Below are 27,412 nucleotides of genomic sequence, written 5' to 3'. Positions count from 1 at the left end.
TCCCGTAGGGTGGAAACAGTGACTGTGCCTGTAAGCAAGCACTCCTCATCTGAGAAGGATCCCTCTTAGGCACACTCTCAGTGGGAAAGGGGCATGAGATCATTTTCTTCCCATGTTAGTTGCTGAAACCCTTTGTCCTTCTGGAATTGGCAGGCCGTGACTTTTCCTCAGCTCTTAGCCATGGTTTCCCTGTAAGCTATTGTTTTGGGTCCGTCAAGAAGAATGTTGGGCTTGCATGCGCATGTGTGTGTTTGCGTGTGTATTCACGTATATCACAGTTACTCTCACTTACCCACCCACACTCTCCCTGTCTGCCTGTCTCCCTGTCTCTCTCTGTTGGTCTGTCTCTCTGTTGGTCTGTCTGTGTCTCTCTGACACTCTCCCTCCCTCCCTCCCCATCCACCCACAGACGCGCGCACACACACACACATATACACATGCAGGAAAAGCCATGCCTGTCTTGAGCTTGAGAGAGATGGCAGAATCCAATGGGATGTTTTACTTTTGAAGATGTGGACACAGTAGAGAGTGGGTTCTGTATTCTTAATTTGGCTTTTGCATTGCTTTTTTAAACTGCAGACTTGAGCTAGGAGAAGAGTTAGATGAGACTCTTGGCAAGAGATAAGGGACAACAATATTTCCTTTATTAACCACATACTACTATGCGTGTGCCCCGCACAGGGTATGGAGTTCAGGCTATCCAAAATCAGGGTAAAATGTTGTTTGATGTTATGGTGTCAATTTTTGGCTATTGTAAGTAAAAAATAAAAAGGACAGTTTTGCTAGTGAGATTACAAAAAACGGGTCTTTTTTGGATGGCTTGCTCTTCCTCAAATTACTAGGAAAGGAGCATGCTTTCCTTATTTGGTCAAGATAATATTGGGAAGTGTGGAAGGACTAGGAGGTGAGGCATACTGGTCATGTTTCCAAATACTTCACCTACTTTTCTGGCCAGTGGATGACTTGACCATTCATTGAATGAGCAGAATTCTCTTAAGGAAGGTAAAGGAATGAAGAGGCACCTGAAGAAGATGTAAGGAAGCCCCACCTATGAATCTGCCTGAGGAAGGAGGGGGCCAAACATTCCTCTGGACTCTGCAGAAGTGTCTAGTCCTTCGCTCCTCTCTCAGCTGTTCAGGAAGACTTACTGAGATTGTTCATGGTAACAGAATGGGCCCCAGGAAACAGGCCTGCAGAGCGTGTAAGAGGAAAGACCACTGGGTTTACAGAAACCCAACACTAACTTTTCCCAGAGTGATGGGCAGCATTGAAGGTCAGAGTGGCCTTAGCCTAGGACACAGGACTGTCCAAGGGCGTGGACTTGTAAAAATGAAAATGTATTTATAGACGATGCCTCTGAGCCAGAACTTCTAACTATTTCTTGTTGGGCTCTACCCTTTTACAAGCACTGGGATCCCTCCACAGGTTTATTGGGGTGTCTTAACCGGGGCTGAGAGGAGAACTCCTGAAGGTCCCTGTCACTGACATGAATCTGTCTTTTTTTTAATTGTTCTACTTTGTGGTATACATAGAGAAGAGTATATAAAATGTATAGATGGAATCTGAAGAGTGAAATGAACATCTGTGAAGCCAACAACCAGATTAAATCAACATTACGAATATCTTAGAAGTTCCCCCATCCCCTCAGAGGTGACAAGTTGTCTCAACTTTTTGTTTTAACCAATCCTTGCTTTTCTTATTTTTATCACCTATGTATGCTTTCCTAAACAATATGTATATTGGTTTGTTGAAGGTTATTTTTTAGTTTGAATTTTTATTTAATTTTTCTAAGGAAGATTTGCCCTGAGCTAACATCTGTTGCCAGTCTTCCTCTATTTTGTATGTGGGTCGCTGCCACAGCATGGCTGCAGACTAGTGGTGTAGGTCCACACCTGGGAGCTGAACTTGGGCTGTTGAAGTAGAGTGTGCTGAACTTAATCACTAGGCCACAGGGCTGGCTCCAATGGGTTTTTTTTTTTTTTTAGTTTTGAAAAACTAGTTTGTCCCAAGCACAAACATTGCTTTGGGAAGTTCCCTCTTGAAACTGTTAAGCAAAGGATCCCAGGAGAAGCAGAGTGCTCTCCAACCGTTGTTAGCATTGCTAGCTGCTATGCTAGACCCCATTTTCAAAGGGATTGTAGAAAGTTCAGAGAGAATTATAAACGGGAACTCCGTATACCATTTTAACTTAGCAGGGGTCCTTAACCTGAGGTACAGAGAGAAATTTCCCAGGGGCTCATGAACCCTCTGAAACTGAAGGCATTATGTTCTCTTTTTTGGTGAAAGGACCCTTTGTATTTCCAGAAGAGTTCATGGACCCTCCCTCTCCTTTAAGTATAAGGAATAATGTGGATATTATCGTACGTTGCTTTCTTTCTTTTTTTTCTTTTAAATGAATCCTGGGGCTGTTGAAGATTTCTTGAAATGTGTTTGGTCTGCGTGTGTGTGAGTCTGCATTGGCTTTTTACGTTTGAGGGTGCCTAACTGTTGAAAGGGAAATGAGCCGTAAATTACACCATGGGTTGTCCAGGGCCATCCTTGACCATGCTGTGGGTGGCCTAGCAGGCTTTGCATTTTCTCTGAAATCTGCATCTTCCTTTCTTGACCCAGAGTAACTAGAATGCTAAAATGAGGGGAAAAAATTGGAATGGTTGCTGTAGTTTCAAAACAAATGACCTCACTTCCTAAATTCCACTTTATGCAAAATTTTCACCTTATAAATAGTAATGGGCCTTTGGGGAAACAGATCCAAATACCCATTTAGTGAAGGGCAGATTTGTCACTGCTGAAACTAACTCCCTAGAAACAGAATACAACTATTGTTACACCAACTTCCTAACAAAGGGATTGTAGTTATTTCCTAAGAGATATGGCAATTTAAATTTATAATGACTGACATTCGTTTCTTCAAAGTAGGCGAGTAATTATGCTTTGTATAAGCTGACTTAATGGGAGGTACTTTCAGCTTTGTGCCAGCAATGTGAGGGAATTTTAGAATTCACCAACTGAGGGATACCTGAGCTTTATCCCACCCATGCTCTTTTTATGGATGAATTGACAGAAGGGTCTGCAAGGTTAGGTGTCTTCTGCCCAAGCTTCTGCTGATTTATCACGGTCAGGTGGAACCAGACCCTCAGGGGAAGGGGTAACTATTTAGATGATTATGGCTTAAATATTTAATTAGATGAGATTAATTAAAAACATAATCAGAAGGCTCATTTCCTAGAGAATTAGCATTTTGATCATCCATTTCATTTTAGCAAAATGACCATTAACAATAGTCTTTGCCTACACATCTTTGAAATGTACTACTTCTCATGGTCTCCAGGCATTTCCTGGGAGGATTCTGGTCTCTTGGGTCTGGAAACTTGATGTCTGGAAAAGGAGCTTTCCTTTTGGTTCTGTGGTGGTCTTTATATCTCATACGTTCAGAATTTTTAGGTTTTTCTCCAAAGTTCTTAGATTTTCTTCTCATACTCAAATGTGAACAGTTCTGTTTTTTATTTTTTGGTTTTTTTTTAAATTTTGTTTTTGAAGAAAACCAGGACTTTCAGTTTGGCTGTGGAAAGCCTTTGGGGGTTAAGGAGAGAGAACTGGAGGAATGGTTAAGATTCTGAGCTACAGGCCGCTTTGTATCTTCTCCTCAGTTAGGAGCCAGACCGAATAAGAATAACATTTATTTAGAAGCTAAGTTTTATTAAGGAAGGTAATTTACAGGTAAATTTAAGCTTTATTGACTTGATTCTGCAATTCCACTCCTGGCGTCACCATTACTCACTGCTGATTTTGGATAAGGCCTGTCTTCTTTCTGAGTCTTGGTTTTTCTCACCTGGAAAGAGAGGGGTTGGGCCTGATTATCTCCAAGGGCCCTTGGCAGCCATATGTCTGGACTCCACGCTGGGGAGATTTGCAGAGAGATGCTGCTGTTGGTGGGATGGTGCCTCTCCTGAGACTGAAGGCAGAGGGCTTGCCAGCTGTGTCACTGCACAGTGCTCCGAGACCATTTACCCTGTGTAGTGATTTCCTTTTCTGCCCTCTTTATAATCTGAACCCCATCAGTGCCATTCAATCTTGGGAGAAGGTTGCTCACCCAGTACACAGCTGCCTGCACTGACACTTGTCATTTGTCTCTTCTTTGCCAGTGTGCTGCCGCAGGGTAACATCTGGACTGGGTTCCTGGACCCTTGGATGCTCAGCTGCCCACAAGTTCTTGGATCGACTTGTTGAAAACAGTGAGTAATCTCCATGTTTCTACTTTGTAAGCAATTGTAGACCTGTGGAATCTGAGGGCTGGAGGGGTTGTGGCCAGCAGTTGCAAAGTCCAGCTGGGTCTGGCTGAGGGACTGCCTCCCTATACAGCCAGCCTCTCTCATGCCCAGCTTCAAGAGCCTTGGAGATGGCAGCTGTGACTCCAAACATGGCCTTTCTGCCCCCGATAGTCACAGTGGTCATGGGGCCTTCTGATTCTGTCTTCCATCACCAGAGCCAAACATTCGGGTCTCGATTCTCTCTCTCTACTGGCCTACAAGAAAAGACTCGTTAGTCTTTTGCTGGTGCTTATGTGGGTGCTGTTCCCTCTGCCTGACATCCTCTTCCCCGGCATGTTCCTCCTTATCCATCTTATCTTATCCTGATGCCATCCCCTTTTAGAGAGGACATATCTGACTACCTCGTTTGAAGACGTTTTGCCTCCACCCCCAGGGGTTCTCTCTTGCTCTCAGACCCTTTGTTGCAACTTTCTTTACACTTAAAAAAGGTTTCTTCAGTCACTTGGTAGACCACCCATCCATACATTCATTCAACGAATATTTATTGAATATCTACTACATGCCAGTGGCTAAGGTAGGCACAGTCTATGCTGTCATGGAACTTCAATGAAAAACAAAAAAGATTAAGTGAAAACCTAAGCAAACTATCATAACTCTATCTGGGCAGGCCGCTTTATTCTAAATACCCTAAAGCTGTGTCACCTGGGGGATCCAGTTAAATGCACATCCTGATTGAGTAGGCCTGGATGGGGCCTGAGATGCTGCATTTCTAACAAGCTGCAGGTGATGCTGCTGGTCTGTAGATCACACTTAGAGAAGTGAGGTCTAAGGTTCTTGATGTGAGTCTCATACTTGTCCTCAAGTGTGACTCTTAGTGAACTGCCTGAGGTGTGTGTTTGTAAGGCCACCAGAGACCTGGCAGGATTCTGTCTGGCCAGTCCTCCTCCTCTAGCTGTGTGAGGCTGAGTGATCTGAAATACGAGCCTGACTGCAAAGTGCGGGAGCCTGTTACCCTCCCCTGTGTGCATGTGCTTGTAGCTCATTATTGCGGGTTGTGGTTTTGTCAGTGAAATCCTCCCTTCAATATTGTGCTGCTCAGATTCATGAGATGAAATCCTATGGGGTCTCTGCAGTGTGCCTACCCCATAAGTCAGCATTTCTGGAAATACTGAGGGTGTTCCTTGTTAAGAGCAGGCTGTATCAGCTGGGCTAATATGGCACTGAAGTAGGGTGTTGAGATGAGGCATATTGGAAGCTGCAAGCTGATGACAGAAACCTCAGAGCAGGCAGAGTGAGGGTTTGAGGGGAATGACAGGAGGGGTTCAGGGCGCTGCTGCTGAAGGATATTTCTTGAGTCCAGGCAGTGCATTGGCTCTGGGGTTGTTCTCCTGAGGCACTGGTGTGTTGTTGCAGACTGAGCACTGCTGCAGTCAAACCTCTGAAAAGTTGTGTTTAGTTGTCATGAGAAGCCAAATAGATTGTCCACTTGAGTAGTTAATGGTTGTAACGGCTGTTTATGGAGTACTTACAGGTACGAGGCGTCAGGCTACGTGCCTGGCACGTGGTCTTGTGTCTTGACCCTCCGAACAGCCCACGAGGCAGGTAGTCACCGTTTACAGAGGACAAGACTGAGGTTGAAGGTGAAGGAACTCGTTTGGGGTCACACAGAAAGTGGGGTTGGGATCCAGCCTGGTCTGTCAGACATCAGGCAGGGCCTTTTCTCTTCTTGCTTTTGCCACCTGGACCAAGGCTAGAAATGGGATATGACTGCTAACGGCAAGACCGGGTTGTTGATTATGTGTTATTTTCTTCCTTCTCTCCCACCCTCATTATACCCCTGGATATGGCCCTTCCCTGTGTGTCAACTTGAAGATGTTACTTCTGCAGCACTCTGGCCCCTTGAAGTAGGGGAGGAGGTCTGTCAATGTGATGCAAAATGAACAGGGAAGAGGAAAGTGTGTGTTCATCTTGGGGGTCAACTTCTTGCCCCACCTCTGCCGGCCTCAGGCAGCCTCCATGGGGACAGTTATCCAGGGGGACTGTGATTGCCGCTGGTGGTGCCGAGAGCCAGTGCTACAGCTTAGTCTTCGATGCCTCAGGCTGGGGAGGCAGAAGGTGAGGGGTCCGGTTGATTCACTGTGTTCTGAAGACCATTTTCTGGCTGCTCTGTGGGATTTCTGTATCAAAGACAATCTCCAAATAACCTCGCTCTGCTCAGGGTTATTTTGTTTGTATCAGAGATACAATTCTAGTGCTTTATGGGTTTTAGGCTCCTCGATTTTGGCTTCCTGTATATGCTGAGTTCACGTGTATCCTGAGCCACTCACCAAATGCAGAATGAAGTTGAACCCACATAGTGAGGCTTCCACAGCAGGATATGCACTCTGATTCTTATGTTTTAGGCAACAACAGGAACCGTGTTATTATGTATCGGTTGCAAACTCTGTTCATGTCCCTGCCTCCCCTCCTGGAGGGTGGGGTGGGCCCATGGGGTGGGCCCACCCACGAAGGGATGGAATGGGTCTTAAAAGCTGCTCCTTCTTCTTTAGGCTTAAGGGGTTAATCTTTTCCATCCAGAGTCACGGCTTTGGAGCTGGTGGGAACTGATTCACAGCACAACTCGAGGGTGATAATCTTGTGCCCAGGTGTGTTTACCTGGGCCTCAGTGTCTCATACAGGCACCAATGACTAGTAGCTACTATTTTCTGGGCCATTTTCCTCAACAGTGAACCGAGGGAGATAACTCTTACTTGGCAGAGAGAGTTGTTTTAGATATGATGCTCTTAGAGTACCGTGTACTCATCCTGGCCACTCATTCTTCAAGGACTGCCTGAAGTGTCCCTTTCCACCTGTGTCTGGCTCACTTCCCTCCGTTCGTGCCCTCTTCCCATGTCTGAAGCCAATTTCTTTGTCTGTGGACAATGAGCCCCTTGAGGACAGGGATTATGCTTCATCCTTCCTTATGTCCTAGGGCCCAGCACTCAGCCTTGAGCTCAGTAAACATTTGGTAAGTGAAACCAAAAAAGTGCTTTTCTTCTTCACTTGCTTATCTAAAGCCAGCTTATCTGAAGAGCAATGAATTAATAGGCACTGCTGCTGAATCCCTAAGCAAACGCGGAGCAGTCGCAGTGGTCACATTGGTCTCCGGTAATTACAAGCCTTCCCAGGTGAACACAACAGTGGGTGTCTCCTTGCCTTTTGTGGACTTTGGAAGCCCTCTCCTTGGGGGCTCAGTTATTTGCAGTGATGGGAGAGAGCAAAGGTGTGGAAGATGTTGAATGAGTATCTAAAAAAGTACATTGTTTCCTATAACACAGATTTTGTTTTTCTTTAAAAATGTCTTTTTACAAATTTACAAAAATAATTTACAACCCTTTGATATTTTTTTTAAAAAATCAAGAAAAGAGACAAGATTTATCAAAAAGGAAGATAGCAGCATCCCTCATAGTGGTATGCCTCACACTGGTAACCCCCGTGGAGGGGTGCAGCCCTTTGGGCCTCTGTTGCGTGCCTCAGGGTTGCTAGACTTGGGACTCTGTCCCTTCTTTGTACCAGACTGTACTTAAAAAACAAAAAACAAAAAACAAAAAACTACAATGTAACAAATTTTAAGGATGCCAGGGGACAGAGACACGGGCACTTTCCACCTTCAAATGCAGTGCTGAACAGTATGCAGATACTTACTGTGTGGCCATGCTTGCTTCCTGCTTCTGCCTAAAGGCAGGATTCTGTCATTCTCTGTCATTCAAACTGTCCCAATGCTAGAGCCAGCAGTGCTCACAGAGCAGTTGCGGTGGGGGGCATAGAAGGATTTCACCTGCCACCCACAGCTGAGCCCCCATACTTACCCCTATTCCAGCAAACTGGGATGTTCTGATCCATTGTATTTTACTACTTTGGATGTCACAGACAATCACAATTCTTTTCCTTATTTAGGACATTCAGAGGCAAATTTCTCTTTAAGAAAAAAACCCCCAAAACCTAAAAAGCATGATTTCTAATTAAAGGAATGACTAACTGGGAATTTGCAAGTTTTTACTCCTCCTCCTTTCCTGCTGACAGAGAACTTACCTGGCTTAAGGACAATAAGTAATATTGTTAGCACAGTTTACTTTTTGTCAGAAGTAAAAGTATATTCAAGGTGGTATCAGGACTATCTATTACATAAAGTCCTCATGACCCTTTGTGTATGAGAGCATATTTTTTTAAACAAAAATAATGTAGTGTAATGTGTAGTATATCTTAAAAACTCATATCATTTATTCTATACTAATATAAATCTATCTCATTGAAAGACTGAATACTATTTATGATAATTGTCTTATCTTTTCATATAAAAAATATGTTATGTAACCTTTCATTCTTTCACTGGCTGGCCCCCCTGCCCTTTTTTTGGTAATATTGCAATGAACTTTTGTGTAATACTTGTAGACCATTGTGGGCATTTCTGTAGATTTCCAAGGTCAAAAGATATGCCCCTTTAAAATTCACCTTTCGAAAGATGATACAATTTATATTCCCAACAACGTGTAAGGGCCCTCACACAGAATGTTGTTCATCTTTAAAATTATTGTTGCCTTGAAAGCGAAATGCATAACGCCTTCCAAAAACTATGGCTGTGCCAGGTCTGGCGTTCACAGGGCTTCGGACAAAGTCTGTAACCCGCAGAGGTTGCTAGGGTGTGCTTCCTGGTCCTGCAGCTCAGCCTTCAAAGCCTCATAATGGAGCCCCTCTGGACTGGCCCATTCCTCTCCCAAGGCTCCTTTTCTCCGCCTCCCTACTCCTCTTGTTTATACCTCTTGTTAACAGTGGTGCACGCTGTTGACAGATGCTTAGGAGCGACCACTTCTGCTGAAGTGCGTATGAGAGGGAAGATGTGGGGTCAGGCTGGAGGCTGCTCCTTGCTGCCCGTGGCAGCCTTGGCCTCTCTCCCTTTCTGAGTCCTCTCCTATTCTCGCTCAGAGGGAAGCTCCTTGGCACTCTTGCTGTGGCTGGGCTGTCTGTGGCCGGAGTCTCTCAGGCACCCAGAATTACTCTGTGACATTTGGCAATAGCAAATTTCTCCAAGGCAGAGTCACGGTCCCTCTTTGTCATTTGGCAGGCGTCTGTGGCAGATCCCGTATTTAACATGAGTGGACGATGACAGGATGATAAAAGGCTGATAAAATTCCCCGTGGAGTGAGCTCTGCTGACTTGCCCACCCAGGAACAGGCATCTTCCTTCTGTATGGCAGCCAGCGCCCTGTCTGGCCAATTTCTGCATGTAGGTACTTAGAACAGGCCTCTTCTTTGAGCCGGAACCATTTCTATATATGCTCTCTCCTTTAAAAGTCATGTTGTCTATCTCTGGATAGATCACCTGGGCAGCCTGTCTGGTGGGCTTCAGTTTTAAGTAGATACAACGAAGATCATCAAAAGCATCAGCCAGCTCTTTTCTCCTGGCTCTGCTTTGGGCTGCCTTGACCACCTTCCCCTGATACTGCTCTTGCGGGAGGGGGTACACACACTCTAGCTATTGGTAGAATGAAAAAGTGGAAGCTCCAATAGGCTTTCTCTAAAATAAACCATCTTGACAACAGCCGCGAGGCTTGGCAGTGGCCTTATTAGGGAGACTGCATAGTAGTTAGGACAGTAGCTGTCTCCCCCAGATGTTTTGTCAATGGAAATATTTCAGTGATAAACCATACCGTCAAACGCCCTTCTGAGAGCAGAGGCAATCAGTTAAGTAGCTCCCACTTTGTAGCTGGAGCACATCACTGCACCCATGGATTACATTTGGCAACATGTCCTTCGGCCAGCTGCATGACTTCCAGAAGTCGAAAGGGCAGTTGCATGGAGAAGATGTTAGGGAGAGTGATGAAGTGGTAGCACCGAAGGGGTGACCCTTGTGCAGCAGCTGAATTTCCAGGTCTGGGTTTGGGCTTTGCTGCCTTGAGTTCATGTCCAGCTGCTGATGCTTGGAGCTGCAATGGTGAAGGTGACTCAGAAACCTGGAAGGGAGGCCGTGGTGACTTCACTGCTGGACCAGAGGCAGTGCAGAAGCCCTCGGGGGTGGGCGTGGCTGCTGGGGAGCATTTACTGGTGAAGCGCAGGATATTTGGATGATAACGCTCTGGGCCACTGGGGTCTGCCAATTACTTAGTAACTTGGGACGTTTTATTTTTATTACTAAAAGGAAGAAAGATTAGCACTCTGGTGGCAAAATATTGTACAAAATAAGGGCACATGGTACCAAACAAGTTCAGTCTGACATGGAGGTCATTTATTTTGTGAGTTAATTCCCTTCAGAAATCACTTGGTCAAGGGCCAAGGTTTCTCCAGGGATGCCCCTGGGACTTCTGAGATGTCAAGAGGTGGATGCTAGGGTTCACTAACCCCACTTCTCAAAAAGGATGAAAGCACACTCATTTCCAGATGAGGGAATAAGGTCTGTATTAGTTTTCTATTGCTGCTGTCACAACTGACCACAACTTAGTGACTTAAAATACCACAAATCCATTATCTTACAATTCTGTGGATTAGAAGTCTGATACGAGTCTCACTGGGCTAGAATCAAGGTGTGAGCAGGGCTGTGTTCCTCTTGGAGGCTCTAGGGGAGAATGCATTTCTTTGCCCTTTCCAGCTTCTAGAGGCCACTTACATTCCTTGGCTGGTGACCCCATTCCTCCATCTTCAGATCTGGCTACGTTGTATCTCCCTCTGACCACAGCTGGGCAAGGTTCTCTGCTTTTAAAGACCTTTGTGATTCCATTGGTTCCATCTGGATAATCCAGGAAAATCTTCCTATCTCATGGGCTTTAACTTAATCACATCTGCAAAGTCCATTTTGCCATGTAATGTAACGTTCACAAGTTCTGGAGATTAGGACGTAGACATCTTTGGGAACCGCTCTTCTGTCTACCACAGGGTCAGACAAGTGTGGTAGTTTACTGTGCTTGTAGCGAGGTTGTAAGTAGGTCCAAGGATCCACGTCTCCTCTCTGGTCAGGGCCCGTCTTCTTCCTGCTTTTCACCACACTGCATGATGCCTGAGGAAGTGGTCTCACAGGCTGTACCCTTCCCTGAAATCAGTTTGTCGCTGGATAAGAGGCTGTGGGCATGAGGAAAACAGAGGGAGCCATCCCTTCCTATGGGAAAAAGGGCAGAAGCATGGGAGTGGGGAGTGGCGCTGTACTCGAGGAGTTCTGCCTTGCCATGTGATACTTTATGTTGACTATTGATCCCGTTGTATTGATAGAGGTCTTTCCTTTGGACCAAGGAAGAGACCCAGGCAAACTAGCTTAAATGAAGTGGGTAGGGTCTGCGGGGTTGTTGAATGCATCTGCTGATGGCAGCCAACCTTAATTGAGCACTTGCTGTGTCCTTGAGAGCGTACACTGGGGACCCCCTCCCTCATTTCTGTACAGTGCCAACACTCCCCTGCTTATTGAAACCAGATCAGCTCCTTTAGCCTACACTTCCTGTGGAGACTTCACACCTGAAACTCCCCTCTGTTCTGCTCAGTGCCTCACAGCTTCCTGGCTCAGTCTGTCTTTCAATGTCTGATTTCTAGGAGATGAATCTGAATGGCTCAGCTTGGGCCAGGTGTCCAGGTGGCAGAAGAGGGGCACAGTCACCTGGGTATGTGTGTGGGTAGATGGTGACAGATAAGTTTCATGGGGGGGAGGGGCTTGCCACATTCAACAGATGTTACCATGGAAACACTTTACAAATTTTAATTTGTGTTGTTTTAAAAGACTTTATTTTCAAATAATTTCAAATTTACAGAAAAGTTCCCAGAAGAACACAAAGAACTTCTGTATAGCTTAATGTGAATTCGTCGGTTATAAACATCTTGCCACATTTGCTTTACCGTTCTCCATGGTACATACTGTTTATCTGAACAATTTGAAAGTTGTGCACATCATGCCCCTTTACGCCTAAATACTTCAGCATGTCCTTCCTAAGAACAAGGACGTTGCTTTTCATAACCACAGTTCAATTACTAAAGACAGGACGTGTAACATTGATATACTGTTATTGAATATGTAGTTCATACCAAATTTTGCCACTCATCACAATGTCCTTTATCGCAGTTCTTCCCCCGACCCAGGATTCAATCCAGGATTATGCAGATTGTATTCAGTTGTCATGTTTCTTTCGTTCTTTTAATCAGGAACAGTTCCTCTGCTTTTCTTTGTCTTTCAAGACATTGATATTTTTGAAGAGCGTAGACCAGTTATTTTGTAGCAGTTTGGGTTTGTATGATAATTCCTCGCTTAGATTCCTCATGATTTGATGTATTATTGGCAGGAATGCTATATAGATGATGTTTTGCACCTTAGTATATCACATCAGGAGGTACATGTCCAACATTGGTGGTGTTAGGGTCCATCCCGTAATGTGGTGTTGAATTTGCATAATTTAATCTGTCTCTTCTAGAAGAGTTGAGCATTTAAAGTTGAGCATTTAAAGAGGGCTTTCTCCTCTAAAATTATGTCTAATTTGCAAGTGCTTTGTGTACATGGAATTCTCCTGCAGTGTCCACCTTCATTCTCTGCAAGGTGAGCTCTTGAATACAGGTAGAAGGGCTACTGTCCTCAGAGCCCACAGAGAGCTCATTATGAGGAGGATATTGCCTGAGATTGGAACAGAGCGTTATCTCGGCCCTTGGGGCAAGAGGTAAGGTCCATCCTGGAGATAAAAGCAGAAATGCCTGGTGAACTGTGGGTTCCCTTTGCTTGCAGCTGACTGTCCTAGCTGCTTCTGAATTACTAGAAGCAGGAAAGTTAAAGATGTGGAGAAATCTCTTGCATACATTTGACAGCTCTGTAAATGCTGAAGATGACGGGCCAGGCTGCTGCCACTGCGTTTCTCTTTTGTGGATCTCTTCTGAAGTTGACTCATTGGGCTGATTCTAGCTGGCCAACTTGCGTGATGTTTGCATTTCGGGCTTGTCAGACCCAGGATGATTGCTCTTGCGCCAAATATGGGATTCCTTGCAGATGTGACTCTCAGGACTCAGGAAACTGCCACGTGGGAAGGACATGTTTCTTACAGCTCTGGAAATTTTCAGTTGAATTGTGGCCAGTATTATCCTGGATTAAACTTCTTCCAGTTTATGAACTGTTCCACGTTGGACATTTGACCTTGCTGACCCCTAGAGCTATTGTTCCCAATTGTTATTACAGAAGCAAACAAAATGACCACATGCAATCCACCAGTCTTCCTCAGCAAAAAGAGGAGGATTGGTTGCAGATGTTAGCTCAGGGCTAATCTTCCTCAAAAAAAATTAAGACCATACCCAACCCCGAGAGACTTTTGCTGATAGCAAGACACAGGATAAGGAATTAAATTATCAACATTCTTTTGGGGAAGATGGAATGGCTCCAAATCTAGTTTCCCTAAGTCTGCCTAGAATTTTTACTCCAATTCTGACACAAGCACAGCCTCTGGGAATATATGCCTGGGTGTATTCATGTTTCTCAACCAGCTGCCTTTGGGATGCGCTGAAGGCCTGCTGTCACTGCCGATTCTTCTGAAGACATGGACAAACGTGTCCCAAGTCACGCAGTGATAACCCCCACCAATAAGTTCAGGCATTACAGCTGCTCAGGACGAGTCAAAAAAATATGTGAGAAACAAATGAACCCATAAATCAATTTAATCTTAGCAACAGTTCCCTTAGAAGAAAGACCATATCCTTGAGGTCAGGGGCTGTGTCACACACCTTAAAAACTCCCTCAGCTTTTTAGCAGTGTAATAGGTAGGATAGTCAAGATATATTGTTGCTCATATGAGTACTTGTAATCACTTATTATATTTCATTTTAAAAAGTACCATTTTCCCTGTAGGACTGAGATGTCCAGGAAATGCAAAGAATAAGGTTTTGAGGAGAGCTAGAATAAGATTAAAGCAACATGATGAAAATGCAGTGGTGCCTCATTTACTTTGGTATCTTCCAAGAAGGAGGAATTCATAATGAATTTTCTAAGTAGTTGAAATTTCCCCAAACTTCAGGTGAAACTATTCTCAGTTTTTCTTGCTAATGTCTGAAGTACATTATATACTTTCCCACTTTAAGAAGTAGTAGGTAAGCATTGTAATTTTACCTTTTCCTCATGACTCACAATTCTGTGCTGGGCTGAAATAGTAGCTACTGTCCAGCTGGTTAGGGTCCACGGGTTGTTCCCCTCCCTCTGACGTGTCGTATCTCATCTGACCATCTCTGGGCCTGCCTCAGGAAGCCCTGGCCTGTGCTGTTTGGGTAGTGCCATGGCTTCAGGCAGCACTGGAAGTTGCCAGGGTATGCCAGTCACCAAGCTGATAGACTGGCCTCTGAGGAATTGCTCTCTTCTTTGTCTTCAAGCATGTGGGCTTAGCAATGGCTGTTTGCCTTCTGCTAGAAGCCTTTTCTGATTGCTCGGGGTTGGTAGCTGTTCTGTGCCTGGGTCTTATAGAGGAATGATGATATGGAGAGGCTAATGCCATTGAAAGGTAATTTTTATTACATATATTTCCTGAGATGGAGGCCTTGCTATGTAGGAAGCCTTAGGGTGGTCGAGAGGCAGAAGACAGGAGTGAGGAAAGAGTCTTGGCCAGAACCTTTATTGGGGTTTCCACAGGAGGCAAGGCAGGGCTGAGTCAACAGTTTACGATTGGCTAGTTTGAATAATCCTAGTGGGCTTTGGGCCACAGGGATGGTCTCTAGGTGCCCGATACCTGGCCCTGGGATGATTATGGGCAGGAGAAATAAGGGCTTGATGTATGAAAGTCAGGTAAGGAGGTGATTGGTGGATTGCTTGGCTTGTATGTGAAAGGCATGCTCCTGGCCAAGCCGTTGGCCATCTCTTAAGAATTGGCTAGCTCTGGGAAGGGCAGCCTCTCCTGGGGTCTGTAAGGCCCCCAAATGATAGAGCATCAAGAATACAGAAAATAAGAAAACAGAGTTAGTATAACTGGCCCTGTGATGAATGGATGCCACACATGCAAATCCAGAATCTAGGACAACATGGCGAGAACAGTAGCCTTCTAACAGGTGGGCTGAGTTTGCTGACTGTTTGACTCGCAGGTACCTGTCAGGTTGTTTCAGTCTTACACCCTCGGCGGTAACTCTGTGGTACTTAGAGGTTTTATGACAGTCGGAGTCCTACCTCACTACTCCTTTCTGCTAGAAAGAAGAGTTGCCATCATCAGTGGAGGGTGTTTCCTGTGCTCTGTTCCTTGTTCAGGAATGTTCTTCAAGGCAGATGAAGCCTCACTTCAGCAAGGGGAGAATAAGCAAATAACCAGCCTCTGAGAATTGGAAAGGCAAGGCTGTGCTGGTGGGGAATGTGTTTTCCCCTCGGTTTCTGGTGTGTATGTACATATTTCAATAATTTACTAAATGTCTAACACAGTCATTGTATGAGCAAACTAAGTTATTCAGATGCATCTTATAACTTTTATTTGTAAAGTAATATGTGCTATAACACATACATTTGGAAATTCGGGTCAGTTAATAAAAATTACCCTCGTAATCCTGCTATCTAGAGAGATCCTCTGTTTTTAAAACCATTCTTCAATATGTAAGTTTTCTTTTGTGATTTTTTAGAAAGAACATTTTCCCCTGTAGCTTCAAAATTTCCCAAAATTGTGACATTCATAAGATGTGCAAATAAGGTTTGGTTTTTTTGGTCTTAATCGATTCCAAATAATTGCCTTCTGTTTTGGTGGAATTCTTGTAATCACAGAGAACTTCGTTAAGTTCTTAGGTCTCTAATAACCCATGGGATGTGATTTGAGGTGGTGCTTTGGAAAGAGTATAATAGCCCAGGACGATGTTCTGGCCACCTTCCCATGGTGAAACATTGGAGAACTCCGAGTGTTGGTGTGGCCTTCCTGTTAGGGGTTGAAGGGTTGGAAATCTGGAAATAACTACTTACATTTGATTCGTGTTCCCTTCTGCCTTCTTTGAGACGCCGAGTAGGATGTTTGTAGTTTGTAGCTGGAGAGCCATATAATGTGCATAAATCATGATCTGGGAAATCTGGTCCCTGAACAGCTGTCAGCCAGCTGCTACATTGTAACTCAACAAGCAGTGAACTTTCATCTGAGAATCTTGAATTGTGTCAGAAACAGCAGAGCTATACTGCCAGACAGTCGTCCTATGGACCTGGGTTCAAATCTTGCCTCTGCGATCTAATGGCTTGGTGAGTACAGGCCAGTTACAGAGCTCCTGGCTTCAGTTTCCTCACTGTAAAGTGCTAGTAACCTACCCCACGTCGAAGGATCGCTGTGAGAAGGGCATCAAACAAGATAATGGAGGTAAAGCACCCCCACCGTATCTGGCTCAGAATAATCGTGCAGTAGGTTACTGTCTCCCCCACCCACCCTCGCTATGATGTTTGAGTATAGGATGGGTTTGAGCAGATTATTGTCAGGAGTGAATCTGTTGTAAGCTTGCCTTAGAGAAAGGGCCCCCAAATCTACACGGCCACGGCCCCTTTTACTCTCCCACATAATAAGCTGGGCCAACACAGGGCAGGCTAAGTCTAAGTAAACAAAACTGAACCTCCTTGTCTCAAATCAGGGAGGATAGTGGTGAAGAAAGTGGTTTTTAGATTTGTCTAAATCAGGGATGCAGCCCCGTCTCTGTCTGGGTGATACTGGGATTCCTTTATTCCCAAGAAGACAAATGGTAGGAGGCCAAAGGACAGGAAATGGGCCAATAGGTTTCACATGCACTTTCATCCTCAATGCTTTTAGCATCTTTAGTTATCCCAAGGGTCCTGAGGCCCCTGAGCTGGTGTGTGCCCTTGGAGTTTGGATGGGTACAGCCGAGGGGGTGCCTTCCACTGGGGGCTGGCTTTCCCCAGGGCTGAGGTCATGGGCCCTTGGTGAAATTTAATGACAACCTCTGTTTATGACTAGACCTCAGCTGGCAGGGTCTTGGTGGTTTTAAACAAAAGCACGAGCCTCTCCAGAAGTAGATTAGGGAGATGGCCATTCAGGCAGGAGATTCGTACGTGTTAATTCTCAGAGCAGATATCTGACTGGGAAAGGACTGTGTGACCTTATTGAGAAAAAAGGCTACACTTTGTTAACCTTTATTCCCTTAAGAAGGAAAAATCATTACATGACAGAGGTTCAGGCCTGTGGGGGATTTTCTGGATGATTCTCCATTTTAAGAGTCGTACTTCCACAGATTTGATAAAATTATCAGTGACTCCTCACTGCCCCCACTGCATACTCTTTTAGTTGAAAGGAAGAAATACATCTATATTTCTTGTGTATCTAGGCTTCTGTCTCTTCCTTCTCAGCCCTAGCAGATAAGGATAAATGTTCTTTTTAAAAGAAAGAGGAAGAAAGACACTCATTTGAAAAGACATTGCCCCGTACCTTCCCCACCCCCATGCTTATTCAATACTGGTAAGTGGTGAGTTCTAAGCAGATTCACTCAGACAGCTGAACAAGTGATCGTGGGGCCCCTGACAGCCAGTCAGCTCAGCTCCTCCTTCAAGCCTGGCTCAGATGCTGCCTCCTCATGACGCCTTCCCCAGTCACCCCACCCCCAGCTTAGTCCTCCTTTCTCTCTGTTCCCGTAAGGCCATTCACATCTAATACCAAGAAGAGAATGTGGAGTAAAAGAGTGCGCTGATGTGGAATTGGAGGAGCTGAGTCCAAATGCAGGCTTCACCACCACCTAGCTGTGCGATTCTGGGCTTTTGAGCCTGAATTTCTTTCACTGCCCTTGCAATTATGCTGTGTGATGCCTTCTCAGTCTCCCAGCTAGAAAACTGAACTCCTGGAGGACAGGATGTTGTTCATCCTGTTATTTCCAGTCATTTATCTAGTCACTCATTTCTTTATACAATTACCCTCCTAGGACCCAAGAATAGAGAGATGAACATGATGCATCGTGACACGTGGTAGGAATTACAAGCTGCTGCTTGCTTTTTGTTTTTTTTTTTTTGAGTGATCCACACAAAGTGGAGAAAGCTGTGGATCTTTGTGCCTAGAACATTCACTAGAGAGGTGCAGAACCTGGCCCTCTTCCCGTTGACCCTGGCTGTAACACTTCTGAAATCAGTCTTGGGAAAGCCTCTCATGGGAATGACATTTCCAAGTTTAGGGGTAAAGTGAGAACTCCCTGTTGAAAATTTCCCTGCCCTCTGCCAACTAAGACCAGGGTAAGCAAGGGAGAGAAGAGGATCAGGGCGTATATAACTTTTAATGAGATGAGTAGAAATTGGGAGCAAGAGGCTGAATATGTGGAACAGAATTTGAAGTGCCTTGTTAAACTGGATATGGAGAAATTGAAATGCTGGTATTTTACGTGGGCCCAGCTGTATCACCTATTCCACCTGGAGAGGGTAAACTGTTATTACTCTTCCTTTTCCCAGAAGCAATTTTATGTGTAAAAACCCTGAAGGACCACATTCCACTTGATCCCTTTTATTAACAAAATTGTACTTTGCAATGAGGTGGGGTGTGGCTGGAGAGCCCTTTCAAGATTGGAGCCCGGAGCCATCAGGCTGGTTAATTGCATGTTTGCCTTTTGGCTTCTTTCCAGTCTTTCATCATGGATGACCCCTTATCTATAATTTTTAAGCACACACACAAAAAAAATCTGCTTTTCCTCTTTGTGTGTTTTATGAAGCTTAAACAGACTATGTTAATGATCTAAGCTCTGGCTTTGGAAAGCAATTATAGTGGATGAAAAGGGTCAAGATGGATTCTATTGCAGATGTCATCACTGTGGTTGAGTTGACCAGTCTGGCCTGCTTTGCTGGGTATCCTCTTCTTGACTCACTATCTCCATGGATCTCTTCTCAAGCTGCTGAGTCTGTCTACAGAGAGAACTGACCCATTTAAAAAGAAATTACAGGGAACCCCATCTCTTAAGATTCTGGCTCACTAAGTTTCAGATGAGGATTGGAATTTTTATTGTTAAAGAGCCCTGTGTATGTCTAGATGGTCAGTTAGGACTGAGCACCATTGGCCCTCTTCACCCTCACTGCTCAGACGGTGGGCCACGGGTCCAGCAGCCTCTGCATCACCTGGAAGCTTATTTGAAATGCAGACTCTCAGGCTCTACCCTGGCTTCCTGTAACAGTAGGTTAACCTACTGTTAAACAAGGTCCCCAGGTGACTTGTGTGCACATTAAGATTTGGGAAGCCCTGCATATGGTATATGGTATGATCGGTGCTTGATGGTTCCTGGAAATGGAATATTGACTCTCTGCATTTACGTATCTAGTTTACCCATGCCTTTCCTCCTAAGGATTGGGCTGTAATTTGCATAGATCCAATTTTTAAAAATTGCACTATGTGAATCATCTCTTTTATGGACTGTGGCTTTTGTTTTTACTGTTTTGCCTTCTATTGTCCACTACACACATACATAAATGTGTTTCATTTAAATGTACTTCATCTATGAGATGAGCTGTGTTCTGTAGCCAAATAAGGAGGATTGTTTGTGCTCTGCTTCTATTACATTATCCCTGCCTCTGTTCCTTGTGCTGTGAAGCAGTCTTTGACTCTGTCTTCCTCCCCCAGATGGAGACAATTTGCTGCTGTGTTGGGTTATGATTTTCCCTTACATGTGTGACTATTGCTGCACTTGTCCCAGTGTGTTGGAATTTTTGTTTACATTTCTGATACCCATGGGAATGAGGCCCTTGTTGTATTCATAGCGGCATTCCTTGTGGCTAGGGCATATTTGATACATAATAGGTATTCAGTAAATGTTATTCAGGGGAGTGAATGAATGAGTGGCGTTGATGATTGAGGGTTCCTGGTTACTTCTCTGAGTGCAGATAATATCCATGGATGGACCTTTAATTAGATTGTTAGGATGGACACTTAGAACATCTCTGGGTGACTTGTATTAGTGTTTTTTTCTTAGCGCCTTTTGGAACTTACCCTCTTATAAATGCATGGTCCTGCTTCTGCTGGATGGGAAGAAGTCTGTTTCCAGGTCCAGCAGTTTCTTTGGTTGATGATCTTTGGAAATGGTTCCTCAGAATTCCATCCTTAGGTCATAGCCACCCAAGACTGAACTAGCCTGTGAGTCACTTGGGTAGCAGGATCCCCCTTACCATACAATTTTTTTTTCTTGGGGATGGTTCTATGCTGAGAGACTCTGCAGTTAGCTTAACCTAACTTTAAGAAGTTCCTAATTGAGAAGATGCATTTATTGTTGGAAATGATAGAAAAGGAATGCAGTCTAAGTTCTGTTCTCGGCGGTGGGGTGGTGGGTTCTTCTCTGTACTCCACAGCATTCTGGCTCCTCTATGCTGATGCCTGGCCACTGACAGTCTTTCACTTACTGTTTGAAACTTGTACTATTTGGAAAGTCCCAAGCTTCTGGTCTAAACTGAGAAATTTAAAGTCTAGAACTTCATACCTGTTCAACGTGTAAATAAGAATTAGATTTTTGTCTGTAAAATAAAGGCTCTGGTTCTTCTATCTACCCTGAAGTTTTCTAAATATCTCTTGTTTGGGTTTATGATTTTGTCTGAATTTCTTTGGCACAGTGGAGCAGTCCCTACCGTCACCCACTGACCCAGTCTGTGAAATTGTTAATAGTTTGTGTCTTTAAGGACATTAAAAAAGCTGGCAGGCTATTTATTTTTCTATCTTCAGTAACTATTTGAAATTTCTTAGAAGCCTGTGGACAACCCCTACGTGGTTGAGGAGACTGAAAGACATCTTTGGCTTTCCAAGAAGCTGGGATAATGTGAAACAGTGATATTGAGTAAAATTACTGTGAAGAATGGGTACAATAAGGTAAAACCACAAAGCTGTCTGAAAAATAACTCCTTTATCTAGTTTCATTGTAGAATGAGGTATTCCACACTGAGTGAACTTTCCAGGTAACAGGTTCTTATACTTGAAAGCTCTTAATTTTATTTAAACTACTTTGGAAATCTGTCTAAATATTTCTTTTGTTTCAAAGAGTGTGCTAGAATAGAGTTTTCCCTCATAGTTTGAAATCATTGTCATTTTGTACTGCTGTTGTGCCCTGAGTAAGTGATTTGAGTAGAGCTGTTAGATCCTGCAGAGCATGGCCCCAAACCTCTTGTGCAGTTTAAGTGCTGAATCTTTGGGTTCTTTAAAGCTTCCTTGTAGTCAGTGATTAGTTCCTCTACTGTCAACTTGCCTGGTTCTTTATTGCCTTCTTAGTGGCTACTTATAATCTGGCAGAAGAGCCACTTGGCAAGTTTGTTGGAATTAGACATATGCAATGATCGAAAGTTTTGAATTCAGGCAAGAGAGACTGGCTTTCATAGGACTGTATGGGGGCTGTTGGGCAATGGCTTCATCTGCTGCAAGAAACTTTTAAAAATATGCTTCTAGGTTAGTGACTATGTCCTTGTAGAGCTGGATTGCCACAGATCTGACATGTGTCCACGTATCTATCACAGGAGTGCAAGGTACATCCAGGTGTCGAACGATTCCTAACACCTGGTGAGATGTTTTCCACAAAACTTGCTTACTAGGAGGATTTTTTTCCTTAAAGTTTAGTTTTTTGTTTTTTGGTTTTTTTTTAAAGATTCGCCCTGAGCTAACATCTGTTGCCAATCTTCCTCTTTTTTATCCTCCCGAAAGCCCCCAATACAATTCTAGTTGTAGGTCCTTCTAGATCTGCTATGTGGGACACCACCTCAGCATGGCTTGATGAGTGGTGCTAGGTCCGTGCCCAGGATCTGAACCGGTGAAACCCTGGGCCACCGAAGCAGAGTGCATGAACTTAACCACGTGGCTATGGGGCCAGCCCCTAAAGTTTAGTTCTTTTGATAGATAAACATTAATCAGTCAGCAATCCATGTGGTGGGCATGAAAAATTGTTAATAGAAATTTGGCAAAATTATTAAAGGAATTGATACTCTCGAGAGGGGTATGTAAGGGTTATTTTTAAATAGAATAGAGATCTTTTGATGGAATATAGTGGAGTCTAAAGTCATTGCTGATGAAATGTCCAGTGAAAGATCAAGAAGATTTACTCTTTGCCACTAGTACCTACTAAGACAGAATTACAGATATGCCATTCTGACTTTATGGACGATTCCAGGAATAGACTTGATGACAAGGAAATTTGTTTTTCTGGTATTACATTTATATTTGCAATCTATTCTTCTCCCTGGGAGATTTTTATTTACTACAAAAAATTGAATGGAGAAATGGCCTGGGTTCAACTTGAAACTAGGCTTCCTTTAAGCAAACATATTTGAAATTAAGACAAAGGTGGTGCAAATGTGCCAACTGATTTAGTTTGCCAAAATTTACCATTCCTTAAACATTTTTTTCTCAAATTCTTTCAAAATCACAATTCAGCTGACAGAAGCAAATGTCCAAAATGGATGGTGGCCATTGGTGTTTTTTTTTTCCTGTTTAAAATGAATGCAGCACGTCTTTCCTGGCCAAAATGGCTCCACAGACCTCTAATTCCTGGGGAACAAATACTCATTGTCTCTAATGTGCTCAGTATATAGGCAGGCATTGTGGCTGGCCTCCATACCGCGGAACAAGAGGACATCTTTGCCATGGATTAAAATGTTTAAATTGGATTCCAGCTGGGCAAGGGCAGTCTGACATGCCTTTGGACTCCTGGTGCCTACACAGAGCCAACTGAGGCAAGGGAAGGAAGATTTCATTACAAAATGGCTGAGAAAAGCCTGGAATAGCTGCCGTGACAAGCTGAAGCTCTGTCAGCGCTCACTTGGAGTGGGGCACAATGTGAAATTCCTTCTTCAGGGAGTGCTGTTGGGAAAGGAATTTTTGCCTCATTTGAGTAACTTTTCCCTGCTACTTAATATGCATACTCTTCTGGAACAGTTAAAGATGCAGAAGAAAGATAGCATTGTTTCAAGACAGTTCTCACAGGCTGCACTTGGCCATCTTTCCTGAACGTGCAGGCCCTGCCACGGTCCATACGTCAACAAGATTTTGATGTTCAGAACTTGGTAACCTGAAGGGGGCTTGCAGTCCTGTCAGAGTGCTTCTTTTCCTTACTAATAGTGCCTCTGAAAAAGGCATTTTGTGCAAGTTTTGGGAGTTTAGAAATACTCTGCTTAACGGATGCAGTGTGCTGTGGGGCATGTTACAGACCATCCCAGTGAGCACAAGACAAATGACCTTTTTTTCAAAAGGCCTGAAAGGGCTTGGGACAGGTAAGCTTCCCTCCATGTGTCATTTGAAAAAAAAAAAAAAAGGAGGGGGGAGGAGCTTTTGTGTCCACTCCTTGCTTCCATTTGGCTAAAGGAAGTAGGTTGGGCCTTCTATTGGCATACACAGGGCTATACAAGTCCCTTTTGTTTCCCTTCCTCCTCAGTGGGTCACATGTGTGTCTCTTGGCCTGGGTTTGTCAAACAAGCTTTCAGCTGGGGCCGAGGAGAAGGCTGGGGTGAACATCCATGACTGGCTATTGAGAACTCCCATCAATTCCATCCCCACCAGGCTTGTGGGGTCCCACCCTCCCTCGAGCTTGCTGGATACCACCCTTAGTTGTTTGATCGGCTCTTCCAAAAATGAAGTTTGTACTCACATAGCCCTGGGAAAACTTAATTCTTGGTTAGAGCTTTTCTTGACTGTTACCTCTGGATCATAAAGCTACCTGCTGCCGTGCAGGACATCTGAGCTGCAGAACTGACTGCAAGTTATCCTTGGGAAGGAAGAGATGCAGTTGAAGGGATCCGTTCACACTGGTGTGAGTGGACCTCTGGAAGTGTTTTTTTCTTTAACTGGATGTAGTCATACCAGAGGGATTTTAAAGTGGTAAATAATTTTATGCTATGCCTACTGAAGACTCACTGATCTTTTTATAACTTTAATTTTTGAACATCTATTTTGAAGACTCTCATAAGCTTTATGACTGATTTTTGAGATGATTACTTTTGAGGTGGAGAACTATTGACGGGTATCATTTCTGTGAAGGGTCAAGTACTAAGACACTAGCTAAAAACCAGTTAAGCGTGGTTTGGGCACAGTAGGGTCAGTGGGAAGGAGACAGAGCATGGCGGGTGACATGGCTTTGTGATCTTTATTGCTGTTTGTCCTGTGCCTATGATGGGCCCCGTGGGATGCCTAGTGACAGGTGGCTCTGCCTTCAAGAATATGCTTGTCTAATGCATGAATTAGAAGGCATTGCCACAACTTTCCTCAGCTGAATGAAGCTTTATAGAATTTGGGAAGCCATTCCCCTTGACAAGGCTGCTACTTCCTTCTTATTTTCTTTTGACAAGAAAATAAGCACTGTTTTTCTAGGAAAAGGCATGGTAGCTTGAATTTACTAACTTTGACAGCTTTTCTTAAATGCCTTCAAAACATGGAGTTGCCAAAAACAAATGCTTGAATTGCCGGCTTCCTCTTGAGAGGATATGAATTTAGTTTTAGGCTTTGAAGTTTCTAAGGAGGAAGACTGTCTTTGTGACATAACGGGGAAAGCAATGGGTAAGAAGTCAGCCAGGATGGCAAGCCTGTGCCACCCACTGGTGCCTGACCTTGGACAAGTAGCTCTAGATCTGGGCTTTGGGTTCATTGCCAGAAAGCTCTGGGCCTGGTGATATGTGGGCTCTCCTTAAACCATGAATTTCAGCAAGGAATCAACTGCACTCTTGACTCCAGAGTTCATCATCACAACTCGGTTGATACATAGAGAGTCATGTTGTATGGTCTATTGCTTGGCTTCTGGCCTCGCTGGAGGGGAAGAGAGAGGGACATCAACTGTGGCTCTGGATCCAGATTTGGAGGTAGAATGGGGAAACTTGGACACACAGGCAGGCTGTGAGAACTGCCACTTGAAAAAATGCAAGTCGTTGTGAAATATAAAGGCCGGGAAGCAAGTTAGTGTGAAATATAGAGGTCGGGTGGTAAATAGCCTTAGACTTCTGTTTTCCTCTCGCCTCTTTCCTTATTCTTAGATATTTGGTAACAACTTTGAAGCTAGTCTTTTCATTTTAGCTGTTATAGAGCCCAGAGATGGGTTGGAGGAAAACAATTTTGTGAAGCTGGGAAGGTTTTTACTTGACAGCTCTGTTAGCTGTGTTTTCAAGTACTTCTTATCTGCCCACTCTTCCAAGGTTTCATACTTCTTGGCCTGGCCACTATGATCTATACTGCCTGGATTTATGTGGCCAGTTTTGGAGCTCTGCTGCAGTGGAGTTAACAGACTCCCTTGATAGCCAATAAAAAAGTTTTATTTATCTTTTTTAATTGCAGAAGTAAAATGTGTTCACTGTAGATAATCTGTGAGTTGTAGAAAAATATGGAGAAGACAATAAAAATAACCCACTCATGGTGAAACAGGCTGACTCTCCTCAGAACTGACCCTGAATTGTGTTTGCAACACTGAGAACTGAACCAACCATCCACAGATACTTGGGATCAACAAGGACATATCCACATGTCTTGGTATAGTTTGTATGTATTCGACTCTGAGCTTGAATCCGCCACTTACTGAAACTTTTAGCACTGACTTCTCTTCTTAACCCAAATGTGCTGTTATGCATTGAGAGATTTCTTAAGTGATTAGTGGATTCACTCACTGCCACCGCCTTTTAAAAGCTCCTTAGGCGAGTGATTTTCTTTCTGTGGAGTGAAAAGGAAATTACAATGCCCGCCCTCCTCCTTAGCCTTTCCCTCCTTGGAAATTCCCAGGCATCCTGGTGGCCATGAGTATACCCTTGGCTGTGCTCTATGGGCCTCCCATAATGTGCCCTGCCATGTTTCCTCTCCTGGCTCTTCTCCAGCTGGGCCTTTCTAGAAGGGCTTTCTCTTGCTCTGAATTTATTTTTGTCTCCTTTTATTGGTTGCTTCTCCTCCTCCTCTGAGCTTGTCTGAGAACAAAGAAGAGTAAGGAAGCCTTACTTAGATTCTAGGAGCAGGTGGTTGTCCTGTAGCAGGGCTCACACGGCTTCTTCTCTCTCTTGACAACCTCTCTTTGATTCTCAGTTTTCAGCAAGCTGTACAGTATCAAAGACCCCAGGAGTTGAATTGGGGAAGAGAGTACCTGGGTTTGGGTTCCATTTCTGCCTGTTTCTTGATCTGTGCATTTTTGAGCCTTTAGACATCAGTAGACTCCATTGCATGTAAAGCTCATGAAAGAACTGTGTAAAGTTGTAAATTAATTTGCAGAGATTTTGTTTTCCAACTGTCTTTTTTTTCTTGGCATGCAAGGTAGCAGGTCTAGATTTTGTTGTTTTTGTTTAACTCTGGTAGGTCCCTCAAGGCAATGGAGATAGATACCGTGTCTATGGATTGGAAGACTTAACATTATTAAAATGTCCTTTCCCCAAATTGACCTAAAGGTTCAATGCAATCTCAATCAAAATCCTAGAAGGGTATTTAAAAAAGTTAAGACATCCACAAACTGATTCTAAAATTTATATGGAAATGCAAAGGACTCAGAGTAGCCAAAAAAACAGTTTTGGATAAAAAATGTTGTTGGAGGGCTTACACTAGCTAATTTCAAGGATTACTATAAAGCAATAGAAATCAAGACAGTGTGGCATTGGTATAAGGATAGACATATTAGATCCATGGAATCGGCTGGAGAGTCCGGAAATAGACCCACATGTATGTAGTCAACAGATTTTCATCAAAGCGGCCAAAGTAATTCCATGGAGAATGGATGGGCTTTTAACAAGGAATGCTAGGACGATTGGGTATCCATATGGAAAAAATGGAACCTGATTCTTAAGTTTTTTTATATGGTGTAACCTGAGATAGATCATAGACTTAAAATAAGAACTCTGACAGTTCCTTTAGGCTATTTACTGTGATTAGCATGAGGGAGGAGCAGTGTGTTAAGTACTGAGGAGGAAACAGAGGAAGAAGTGGTTTTTTCTTTTTTGACTCTGGACCATTCTTAACACTGCCCTCTTTTTGTTGGATAATAACATAAACAAAATCAAAAAAACAAAAAGCAGTGTTTCTTGGTGACACCTTCGGAGAATAGATTTTTGTTCTCCTTGTCTTCCTTGTCCTCTTATTTTGCAAGTGAGTCTTATTTTAGGTTATGCACAATGCTCATGAAATGTTGTCATAAATCTGGTTTATGTTCACTTAAATAAATCTATTTTAAAATGTACTAGGAAATCCTGTCATTTAAACAGGCCCGTGGCATCATGTCAGCAAACAAGGAATCCTTCTGTTTAGCCAGTGTCCTTCCGGCAGTTCTGTC

General features: G+C 43.8%; 1 protein-coding gene across 12 annotated transcripts in view; it reads left to right on the top strand.

The window, feature by feature from the left end:
- The window catches only part of TLN2 (talin 2), a 415,035-nt gene that overhangs the window by 66,535 nt on the left and 321,088 nt on the right, over positions 1-27,412 (top strand). For all 12 annotated transcript variants that reach the window (XM_023616303.2, XM_023616310.2, XM_023616279.2 and 9 more), the window contains exon 2: positions 4,143-4,232. The gene's annotated coding sequence lies outside the window, so the exon portion shown is untranslated. The remainder of the gene's footprint in view (positions 1-4,142; positions 4,233-27,412) is intronic.

This window comes from Equus caballus, chromosome 1 (genome assembly GCF_041296265.1).
Source record: "Equus caballus isolate H_3958 breed thoroughbred chromosome 1, TB-T2T, whole genome shotgun sequence".
Lineage (NCBI taxonomy): Eukaryota > Metazoa > Chordata > Mammalia > Perissodactyla > Equidae > Equus > Equus caballus.
The sequence above is the reverse complement of the archived record's forward strand: the minus strand, read 5'-3'. Positions and strand labels throughout refer to the sequence as shown.